The sequence below is a fragment of the Pinus tabuliformis genome, chromosome 8, assembly GCF_031772625.1.
Source record: "Pinus tabuliformis cultivar Carrire ecotype Pingquan chromosome 8, CPIR1, whole genome shotgun sequence".
Lineage (NCBI taxonomy): Eukaryota > Viridiplantae > Streptophyta > Pinopsida > Pinales > Pinaceae > Pinus > Pinus tabuliformis.
This window is the reverse complement of record NC_142294.1, coordinates 1645620099-1645632273: the sequence shown is the minus strand read 5'-3', so window position 1 is coordinate 1645632273 and position 12175 is coordinate 1645620099. Positions and strand designations below refer to the sequence as shown.

The window sequence follows — 12175 nt, the reverse complement described above, 5'->3', positions numbered from 1 at the left end:
TAAACTAGACTAAAAAAAAATTAAATTAAAATAAAAAAAATCTAACAAAAACATTTTTTCTCTTTTTTTTTTTTTGATTTTTTTATAACAAAATTAAAAAAAACTATTTTAAAATCTAAACAAAATAAATCCTAACAAAGTCCTAAATTAAATCTAAAAAACTAAGTATTAAAATCTATTTAATATCTAAAATAATGAAAATCTAAAAACTAAATATAACCTAACTCTAAACTCTACAGGTCTAACACTTTTCTCATTATATCTAAAGTAAATAAACAAAACCAACGAGGAACTATACCTACGGACGCATATATATATTTTTTGATTTTTATTAAAAAACAAAACAAAAATAATAACCTACGTCTAAATACCTGAAACGCATCAAAACAAAAATGCAAGACGTAACCTAGCCGTCAACAGTTTGAACGCTATGACAGAAACGCTTCAGAAGTAATTCAAATGAGGGCACAGACGCAGAGATTTGAGAATCGGTTTTACCTGCTGACAATACGTTTACCTTCTAACGCTGGATGAAATAACATGTTGCTGCGGCGTGAATGGAGCTCGATGCTCAGCTGAAACCAAATTTGTTAAAAAATCGACTGCTACCGCCCGAGGATTGGAGCATGACTGTTTTTTTTTTACCCATACGCTCAGGTTTCTTGGTTTTTTTCTTGTCTTTTGCTGGCGTGTTGACAAAACTCTGAAAACGGTGGAAAATTTATACGACGGCGGGTCAGAGACTGCATGTGAAGAAAGGATTTTTTAACTGGGGAACACTTGAACACCGGGGTTTAACGTGGCGTGTCGACTGAAACCAGATCCGCGGGCCAAGAGAAACTCGATGAATAGACCGATTCTTCCTCAGATTTCATGATTCGTTCTTGTCTTTGACAGGCCGACGGTAAATATGGCTCTTACGGCTCTTACGATATGACTCGGATTAGCCAAATCTTTGCGGCGGAGTGGAATCGTAACCCCAATCTACAGCTATGAATTTTATTTCTGAGACAAATCAAATAGCGTATAACCCTGAGCCGAAATTTGATCCTTGTTTACTGAATGAATGAAAATGCCAGTACAACAGTTGAAAGATGGCCACGATTGTAAGCACAGGATTGCTGTAATCTGGACAGCCACGAACTCCTGAAAATCTGATCTTGATGAAAACCCTGTACACGAAAACAAAACCCTAATGAAAGCTGCATAAAACAAAAATATGAAACCCTAGATCAGCTAGATAATTTACAGATTTGGCCCCTTAACAGCCAGATTTAACAATAAGAACAGGAAAATTTTAAAGAAAAGAAATTTCAGATTGTCACTGTGAAAAAACTTCAGAAATTCTCTCATGCAGATCAGAAAAATAAAACCGAATGATAGACCCAGGATCAAATCCACTGGGCTCAGCAGAAAATGCTTGTGGGAGTTGGCTGGTTCAGCCGAGAACTTCCCCTAACGCCCACCAAATCTTCTTCAGCAAGGGTTTTTCTGCACAGCTCAGAAACAACCATCAGTAAAGAGGGCAAGAATGCTGCTAGATCTCAGGAAGTAATGGAGATACCTGCCATTACTTCAGAAACCCTAACAGCACCCAAACCCTAGCAAGTGAGCAAGATACCTGTACCCACAATACTCTACAAAAGCTATTATTAACAGCTGAAAATAACATATGCAGAAAATTAAAACAATCTCACAGCATTTCAAGAGAGTAACACCAGCAAGATATGGACCCCAAAGTCTTCTTTATTAACCAGAAACAAATTTACAAGAGAGCTTCTTCAGTCTTTGACTCACAGATCGAATGATTTGAAATGACTCCCTAAGACCCTATATAAAGGAAATGATCCTAACGGCTAGTTCGAGTGATCCATGTAGAAATGATCTCGACCGTTGATGAGGATCAAGACATCTCTTGATCTCATCCGTCGATTTATTAACTTAAAATATTATTATTTTATTAGTTAGGGTTTTTGCTTCATTTTTTAATTTTTTATTATTTTATTATTTTTATTCATTTTTTAATAATTTTTTTTTTATTTTTTTTTATTTTTTTTATTTTTTATTTTATTTTATTTTATTTTAAAATGGATCACTGAACTAAGCCTTCGGAAACATCACCTAGGACCTAGGACTTAGGACTCATGAGGGGATTTAAAACATTTCTCGACCCTCAGGACACATTACATCATGACTTTTACAAAATTACATCTTAAGGGACAAACCCATTTAATACAGACCCTCACAAAACACCCAGTTCTGCGACACAACTATAATCTAGCAGATTTAACACACTAGGATTTTCCTAAAGTTCTAATGACAAAATCCATCCCGGCTTTGGGGTCAGGCTTGAAGGAAAACTCTGCCGATCCATGGATCGGTGAGACGAAAAACCTTCCGGGACATAGATTATCATAGAAAGTTAGGTCCACCTAGGCAATTTGACATACATGACTCTGATCTGCTTAGATTATTTACAATTCATATATGCAGACTGGGTTTTCAACCAAAAAGATCAAGCTGCTGATGATGGCAGGATGGCACAGACATGCTGATCAGGTGCTGCTTCTTTCTGTCAAGAAAAACGGGGTGCACTGCATGGGTAGTTGACCAGTAGAGGTCAACATCTGGCTCTACTTGGGGACACGTTGCTGCTTGCAGGAATGTGAGAATCCAGAATCTGCATCCATACAACACCAAAAATAAGTAGCGTCCATCCAAAAATCAGCATATACGTTAAGCACAATAAAGATAAAAGCTCTTCATTTATTAACTATCTAAAGCAGAAACGAAAATGCGGAAAAAACAAGGAGTAGAGTTAGAAATACGATACAAAGGATGCCCTACGGCATCAGATGTGTTCAATATAGTGCATACTGAGCATTTGCCTGCTTTCAGGCAAATCTGTCGGCTGCTTGTCGGATGTGCCATGCCCAATTTTGCATATGGTAGGACTCTTTCCTATCCGAAAATCAAGCTGCTCGCGGCCGTCTGATGCGTCAAATCTTCTTCTCATTTTCTTCCTCTTGCGCTTTTTCTTTCTGGCAGGATGAATTACTGATGAGGTGGAACTTTCTGTCTCGAAACTATCAGATGAAGTATGCGTGATATGTCTCTCTTTTGCCCGCATCTGATTTTTATCATTCTTAAGTCCATCTGGATCACCCTCAATCAACCATCTTTCAATCGAATCAACAACCTCCCAATAATAAGATGAATCTTGTTGCAACAAATGAGAAGGCTCCTGATCTGTTGATGTTCCCTGGTTTCTCTCATTTTCCAATTGCTGAAACCTTTGAACCTGCATTCTAATGGCATCCATCTGTCTAGAGTGTTCAACCTTTATATCATTGATTTGTCTGGCATGGTATTCTTGCATGTCTTTTATTACTTTAACATTTCCTTCCTTTATGTTCATCAAGCAGTGCTGTATGGAATTTATTTCTTCTCTGTGATTTGCTTGCATGTCAGCCAACTGATTGTTATGATTGAATGTCATGATAGTCATTTCCTCATCCATAGTGAATAACTTATTTTGCATAGAGTCAATTTCCCTATCATGATCAGCTTTCATGGTCACCATATTTTCCTCTAAGACTGACATCTTGCTATGCATGTTTCCAATTTCTGTTTCATATTTAGTTTTTATGGCCTCAATTTCCTTAGCATGCTGATTTTGCGTGACCTCAATCTCTCTATTACGTTTCTCCAGGTGAGTGCATAAAGTTTTCACATCATTGACATAATTAGTTTGATTGATTTCCATATTTCTTACCAGCATCATTAGATCTCGTATAATTTGCTTTTGCTCTTCTTTTTCATTGTCATTTGTCCCTGATTTTTCACTATCATGAACTTGATCTGCAATATTTTTGGTGGATGACACATTTTGACATGAAGAATCGTCCTGGGATCTTTCAGCTGGACCTCCTATCAAATTACTTACATTCTGTTGCACAATTTTGGAGGAAGAAGGCAAGCTGTTTGGATAACCATATCTATCTTCAAAAGCATTGATAATATCAACCAAAGAAGAGAAAGAATCCTTAGGAAAATTGTTAAACCAATTCAAAGCATCATCTTCTAATGAAAGGTCAAATAGACGCATTTTGATATCATTATGATGAAACTGAGGGGGTCTGCAATATATGATCATGAAGCGAATAAACAAGTCAATATGCCTTTTAGCAGCGATTGGATCACCATCTGAAAAAATAGGCAATTCAGGAAGGGCCTCCTCCGGAAAATCATGGAGACGGTGAGTAAAACGACATGGTTTAAATGAATAATCCATGATGAACAATAAGGGATGATAGAACTAGATCTTTGCTCAAGAAAATCAAAAGATGAAAGAAGTGGAGTCGCCACTTGAACAACAAATCTGATTCTAAGATCCGAGAAGCAATCAACAAACAGATATGCGGTAGGCTTCTTGTCTGGGAAAAATAAGAAAATGGAGTCGCCACCCAAACAGGAAACAAACCCAAGAGGTACTGCTGATACGTGATGAAAAGATGCAAAATATTGAATCTGCCAGCTCAAATGAGAGATGAGAAGATGAGAAGATGCATGAAAAGTCGTTGAAACGCCGAGAACACAATGTTCCCCGGCAACGGCGCCAAAAAATGTTGTCGCGCAGATTGACACGACAACGCTCAGACCGGGGGCTGTCACTCTGATCCCCGATCCCTCCGTTTAAGCCTGTCTCCCGCGGCTAAGGGGGGTAGTCCCTGTGAGATGATGAGACCAACTGGCGACCAGTTGGTTGGGAGACACGAGATACGATATAAAAAAGACTCGATGGGTTTGATTAATTGAGCAGACCAGTGCCTTAAGAGATTGATGTAGAAATGATTACTTTTTAACTGATATAGAAACATGGACCATGAACAGCAACCATCTATCATCAGCTAAATCACATGACCAAAACGATATCCAGCAATTGAAAACTTCGAAAAGATGAATGCTTAAAACCACCACGAGAATCGTAAATTATTAACCAGATATCATATTTCGTATCTCAAACTTGAAAATTTAGCATCTCAGCATAAAACATATAACGCGAAATTTCCTGAGACTGGCAAAAATAATTTCCCACAAAATTTTTATTTTTCAAATTTTTTTTTTTTTTTTTGGACCCCAAAGTCTTCTTTATTAACCAGAAACAAATTTACAAGAGAGCTTCTTCAGTCTTTGACTCACAGATCGAATGATTTGAAATGACCCCCTAAGACCCTATATAAAGGAAATGATCCTAACGGCTAGTTCGAGTGATCCATGTAGAAATGATCTCGACCGTTGATGAGGATCAAGACATCTCTTGATCTCATCCGTCGATTTATTAACTTAAAATATTATTATTTTATTAGTTAGGGTTTTTGCTTCATTTTTTAATTTTTTATTATTTTTTATTATTTTATTATTTTTATTCATTTTTTAATAATTTTTTTTTTTTTTTAATTTTAAAATGGATCACTGAACTAAGCCTTCGGAAACATCACCTAGGACCTAGGACTTAGGACTCATGAGGGGATTTAAAACATTTCTCGACCCTCAGGACACATTACATCATGACTTTTACAAAATTACATCTTAAGGGACAAACCCATTTAATACAGACCCTCACAAAACACCCAGTTCTGCGACACAACTATAATCTAGCAGATTTAACACACTAGGATTTTCCTAAAGTTCTAATGACAAAATCCATCCCGGCTTTGGGGTCAGGCTTGAAGGAAAACTCTGCCGATCCATGGATCGGTGAGACGAAAAACCTTCCGGGACATAGATTATCATAGAAAGTTAGGTCCACCTAGGCAATTTGACATACATGACTCTGATCTGCTTAGATTATTTACAATTCATATATGCAGACTGGGTTTTCAACCAAAAAGATCAAGCTGCTGATGATGGCAGGATGGCACGGACATGCTGATCAGGTGCTGCTTCTTTCTGTCAAGAAAAACGGGGTGCACTGCATGGGTAGTTGACCAGTAGAGGTCAACAGACCTACAATGCCGTTCAGAGGAGGAGATTAGATGGTCAACGCTGGTCAATCTTTGGATCTGCAGTTGCAGCTTCAGGTTCAACAGCTTCCTTCCACATGTGTGAGAGAGAGTCTCTTTTCTGTGTAGTAGAGAAGAGCCTCTTTTCTACGCAGGAGAGAGAGAGAGAGATGTGATGAGATGAATGAGTGCAAATGAGGAAAAGTCCTCCTGTATTTATACACAACTGTTGATGTTTGAATAGATGTGACTGTTGGGCTTCTGAGCCTACATGAGTGTAGGTCGGCTTGATAATAATTCCATAATCAAAATAAATTCATATCTCCATAAATACTCATCGGAATCGGATGATCTTTAGATCAATCCTACACCTCTCTACGAGAGGAATCTAATAAAAATATTATCAGCCATGAATAAGATGACCCACATGAAGTTTTTCCCTAGTTTCTAATTTTAAAGGCACGTTTGCTGAATGGGCAGGCCGACCCATGACTTAACCATGGAGAAACGTATATATGGGCGAAGGCCATGGAGGAAGAAATCATAAGTTTGAAAGTTCTTAAGTGCGAGCTCAAGGTGAGGGCGAGCCAAAGGGTGGACGTGGAGAAGGTGTAGGCGGCTTTTGACCGTAGCACCGAACCGAGGAGCCGATGTTGCAAAAACGGTGCACTGAACGAGTTTCTGAATGGGCGGCTGAACGAACAACTGAACGAGGTTCCTAAACGATGGGTTCTGAACGGGTTCCTGAACGACGGGTTCTGAATGGGTTCTTGAACGACGGGTTCTGAACGAATTCTGGACGGGTTCCTAAATGACAGGTTCTGAATGTGTTCTTGAACGACGGGTTCTGAATGAGTTTTCTGAATGGATTTCTGAACGAAGTTCCGAACGAGCTGCTGAATGAAGTTCCGAACGAACTACTAAACTGGTTTTTGAACGAAGTTTCAAATGAGCTGCTGAACGGGTTGCTGAACGAAGTTCTGAACGAGCTGCTGAATGGGTTTCTGAATGAAGTTCTGAACGAGTTTGCTGAATGGTGCGACAAGCGATAGAACCGGTGGGTGTTTCGAACATTGGTTTGGGCAAGGCTGCATGGTGCAGACCGAGTTGCACATTTTAACAAAAATTGCTGAAGAGAAGTTGGTATTTTCTCACAAAGACTGTAATTGTATTTTATGAAAGATTATTATCATTGTGGGCAGACTCATATTCAGGGAGTTGCCCCTCCCATTAATTATCCGCTGTGCATATGTGTAAATGGTAATAATGAAGAAAGAAGAATGATTGAATGTTTCTGCTTTGTTATGAAAGTTAATACTTAGAAAGTGAAAAAAAAACAAGTATGGAATGTTAGGCGTAGTCCACACTTGTGAGTATTGTTAAAAAGTAAACGGGTGGTGGTGCCGCACCCCCGTTCGTGCGGTTGAAAGAGTACCGCCAGGGTGGGAGCGTGACAGATGTAGTGCAGATGCAGTGTTGTGAGGATGGACCAGTAGCAGCACGGATGCAAAGGGAGCTGCCGTACAATGCAACAATGGCAGTGGTAGGGCCATGGGCAGTAGTACAGGATGCAGCAGTGCAGAGGATGTTGGGCAGGGAGGCCTAGCATCAGCATAGGTACCGGTGTCGGATAATCAAAGTGATGCTCAGTGAGGAGTATTACTAAAGCACAATCCTTGCTAAGAGGGAGTGTTGATTTGGGGTAGCATTGGATGTGCTCTAACCATGAAAATTGGTGGAGAGGCTAAAGCACGTGAGATATCCAAGGCCCAGAAATGGTTTGGATATATTTTACCCAGTTTGGGAGATATTAAAATAATTAATATTTTTAATAAATGGGTATTAATATAAAACTGGGTTAGAAGTTTCCAAAAGTCATGGATCAAGCCAAATCTAATCTTAGTCGTTGATTAAAGATTTAATCTCGGTCATTGATGGACTGACGAAAAAAAAGTAGAAGACGAGGCTTCAGGGTCAGTTGGAGAACACACCAGAGTGATTAGTCATTCATTTTGCTAGAGCGGGGTTGCTAATCAAAGTTGAATCAATGATCAACAGCGAGGGGTAGTGAGTATGGGGTAGAGAGGCAGGGGCAATACTGGGATACCAGCACAGAAGTAGAGAGAACGAGAGTAGCAATTAGTGCAGGCTATGCAGAGCCCAAAGAGACTACATCATCCACGCAAAGGGCAAAGGGAGTGACACAGAGGCTCCCATAGGTTACGCAATGCCTCATAGGGCTGACGCAGAGGGTGTTGGGGCTGACACAAGTCAGCAGGAGGCTGACGCAGAGGCCAAAAGGGCTAGCGCTGAGTTTCAGTTGTGCTGGAGAGGGTTTCGTGGGACAGGTTTTCTGAATACCTATTTCTAGATATAGAGGTATTTGATGCCGTGTATTTTTCTCTATCATGTGAGCCGATTAGGCACCTTGTTGTACTCACATAAATTACATAATAATATAACCCTCTGAATAGCTGCACCGGTTTTCCCGCATTAGGTTTTTCCAAGGACATTTGTCCAAAAATAATGGTGTCACTTGTGTTCTTGTTTATTTCAGTTGATGATCTATAGATGTTGTGACTGTATTGTGTTTTTTTGGTATTTAATGTATTAAATAACTTGTTCCATTTTTAGACAAGTAGAAGAAATAAACCAGTAGAATATAGATTAATTTTCTGATGGATAGACTTAGAAAATTCAACAATACCTATTATTGGAAAAAAATTCTTGGCATCTTGACCTTGGGTCATCGCAACACACAAGATATCAAACAAACCCTAGGTCTTGCATTGCCTCAATTTGGCCTCTACTTGGAAAGCAAGTTGCCCCTTCTTCATTGTTGGAGCCTTGGACCTAAATTTTTCCTTTCCCTTAGAAGCCTCTTAGTCATCTTATACCTTTAAGCATACAAAATCACTTAGGTGGCCTACCTACCAGGACTCCCCTATTGGTGAAAGTCCATAGAGAGAAGGGGGTAGTAGTTGTGGTGATGGTGGGCTACTACCTTATTGTTGTCACTTGGTCTCGTTATTGTGTTGCAGGGTACCCCTCTATAAGGCTTGCTAGATTTTGCGACAACAAAGACCAAGGTCATACAAGAGGAGATTCCACAAGATAAAAACATTCACCAACAGTATCAACTACAAAACAAATAAAATACTTGAAACCCTTGTCAAGGAACTAAAGGAAAAGAAAGAAAGAGAATTGAGCACTTACTAAACCAAAAAAGAAAGAAGGAAGGGAATAAACCCTATATTACCTCCTTCCTGGCGGTAGAGTTACCGCTCAAATGGATTGATCTTGTAAGTTAGTAGAACTCTTGAACTATCATAACAAATCTTTAATGCACCAAGAAGATAACCAAGAAAGACAGAGCTACAAAAATTAACACTAGCACCTCCAATAGATAGATCTTCAACAAATTGTATTCTCAAATGATATCCAACAAAAGCCAACAATTTGGCATGAGAGGAGATCCTTTATTTATAAATGAGGCTTCTACATCATTTTCATTCTAGATTATTTTCTTTCTCCTTAAATTTAACCTAGGATAATTACATAAAAGTGACTTGTCATTCACATATGGAAGGAGACTAAGTCAAGCCACAAGCCAAACATTCCACAATTACATAAAAACCTCTAAGAGAGGGGATGCCTCACAAAGAAAGAGGTTGACTTGGAGAAATAACTCAATGTTTAAAACATGGTGTAGTAGCCTCCCAAGCAAAGAATAGGCCAACATCTATCCTCCAATGGTGGAATGAGCAGAAAAGGCCTCTAGAAGTGGACGACTCCTCTATTCATGCATAATAATCCTCATATGATACCTCCAAGGTGTGACCATAAAAGTAAACACTATTGCAACCTTCAAAAATATACAAATCATGCACTGAAATAAATTGAAACAATAACACAAGGGACACTGTTATTTTTGGACAATTGTCCCCGGAAAAACCCAATTCGGGAAAACCAGTGCAGCATATAGAGGGTTTGTATTATTAAGCAGGTTTCGTGAATACAATTAGGGTGCTAGAAATGGCTCACCCAACAGAGAATATCCTTGGCAGTAGTACCTCTATCTGGAGACAGACATTTTGACAAATCAAAAAGTGGATGATCAAACCCCAAAATGACTCTGACTGTTCCCTATGCTGGACAACGAAAGTTGCTCCAAGCATTGCTCTAGAACTGCGTCACTCCTCCAGGAGTTGTGTCACCCTATCCCGACTCAGAATCTGCTGATTTGCTCCCAGTCTACCCCACAGAATCTCCCCAGCGCTGCCTCTGAGGCCTAGCATCAGCCTCTACGGCTTCTGGTCTCACTACGTCAACCCTCTGCGTTCTTAGCGTCAGCTTTGCGGCCTCTGCATCAGCCCTTCTAGGGCCAGCGTTGTCTTTTCCGACACTGCGTTGCCTCTCTGCTAGGTATTCTTTAGCCTCAAATGAAAATCCCTTGCTGAACTGCCCCTCACTGTAACTTTGATCACTAACTCGATTTCCTCAGCGAACCTCACCCTAGAAAATCGAATTCTTTGATCACTTGGTGTATCTCCAACTGACCCTCAAGCCTCCTCTTATACTTTTCCAGTTGACGAATCAATGACCAAGATTAAGTCCATAATCAACGGCTAAGATTAGAACTAGCTTGATCCTCATCACTTAGAACTTTTTCACCCATATTTTATTAATACACATTAATATTTTTTATTTTCCGAAGTTTAGACTTAGGAACCCATTAAAAATATTAATTATTTCAACTCCTTATTCGGGTGGAATTTCTTCAAACGATTTCTGGGCCTTGGAGATCTCATGTGCCTTAGCCTCTCCACCAATTTTCAAGGCTAGAGCACATCCGATGCTACCCAAAATCAAAAAACATTACATAAAATTATGTGTAAAAATGGGAGAATTTTATCAATAATGACTATGTCATCACAAAGTGTTCTAAGTATCAAAATATGCAAGGAAGGAAAGGCACTCATGAGATAGGCCTTCCTTTGGTCAAACAAGAGCTAAAACCACCATTAAATGTTGCAAACATGCTCCAAATGTAAGAGAACATATCTCCTAGGCCATTGTACCACTATGTCACACCACAACAAGCCTCACATCACCACTATGGAGCCCCTTAGGGGGCTAGAGCCATCATACATGAAAAGAGGTGTAACACTCTCTAGATGAACAAGTATACCAAGGCAACACCATGATGATGTAGCATGCTTCATAACTATCAAAATATATATCAAGAGTATTGTCCATCAATCAAAGTCATAATGTGAAAAAAACGAAAGATGACCATGACAATTAACCAAGGAGAACATGAATCTTATTCACCAACACACCTTTCAATCAATGGAAAGTAAAAATTTGATTTTTTTCCATTTCTTCATTAGACCTTGTTGGATGACATTTGATAGGTCACTCATAAGCAAGGATTGTATTTTTATGTAAATGGGATGGTAGTGTAAAGGAAATGGTGGAAAATGTTATGTATGATTAAGATATGGATTATTCTATTCACCTTGATCTCTAGTAGTACCTGTTGGCCTAGGTCAAGATACACTTATCTAAGGAAAATTATGGACCCCCATGGTAGATGAGGCAAAATAGTAAATTTTTTATTAGTTAAGAGTTATTAGTTCAAACCCAATGTTTATAACAAGTTAGAAACCATCAACGCCACTTTTAAGAAAGGAAATCACACATAAAATCATACCAACTGAAGATATATCATCATGAAGTACCATCTGCTGGCACAAATATGATCTGAAGTGTAGGGCACAAGATCTAATATATCAACGCAGTATCAATCTAGAGCACTACAGGGATGTATTTAATGGAATTCAGTGGAAGAACATGTTTGAATATGAGATGATGAGCTAGATATCTCATTAAAAAAGCAACATCACAACCCATCAAGTGTTTCTCTAAAGGTAGTTACTCTAAAAGTGTAATAGGCCCCATTGTTGAAATGGTGGCTCAATAACCACTGGTTGCAAAGATAAGGCTGCCAAATATTTCCTACTTGCAAACAATTAACAAGGTTTACATGATCTGATGAAACAATGGACATTTGCAAACATGGCCAATGATTGTGTACTATTACTTTAGGTGCATAATATCTACCAAAAAATCCTGTATGCAAATCTATCATGAGCCTTTTACAACCT

At 38.9% G+C, this 12175-nt stretch overlaps 1 protein-coding gene across 3 annotated transcripts in view; it reads left to right on the top strand.

Moving 5' to 3' along the window:
• Window positions 1–12175, top strand: part of LOC149242479 (uric acid-xanthine permease-like) — a 466625-nt gene that overhangs the window by 271396 nt on the left and 183054 nt on the right. The window lies entirely within an intron of this gene.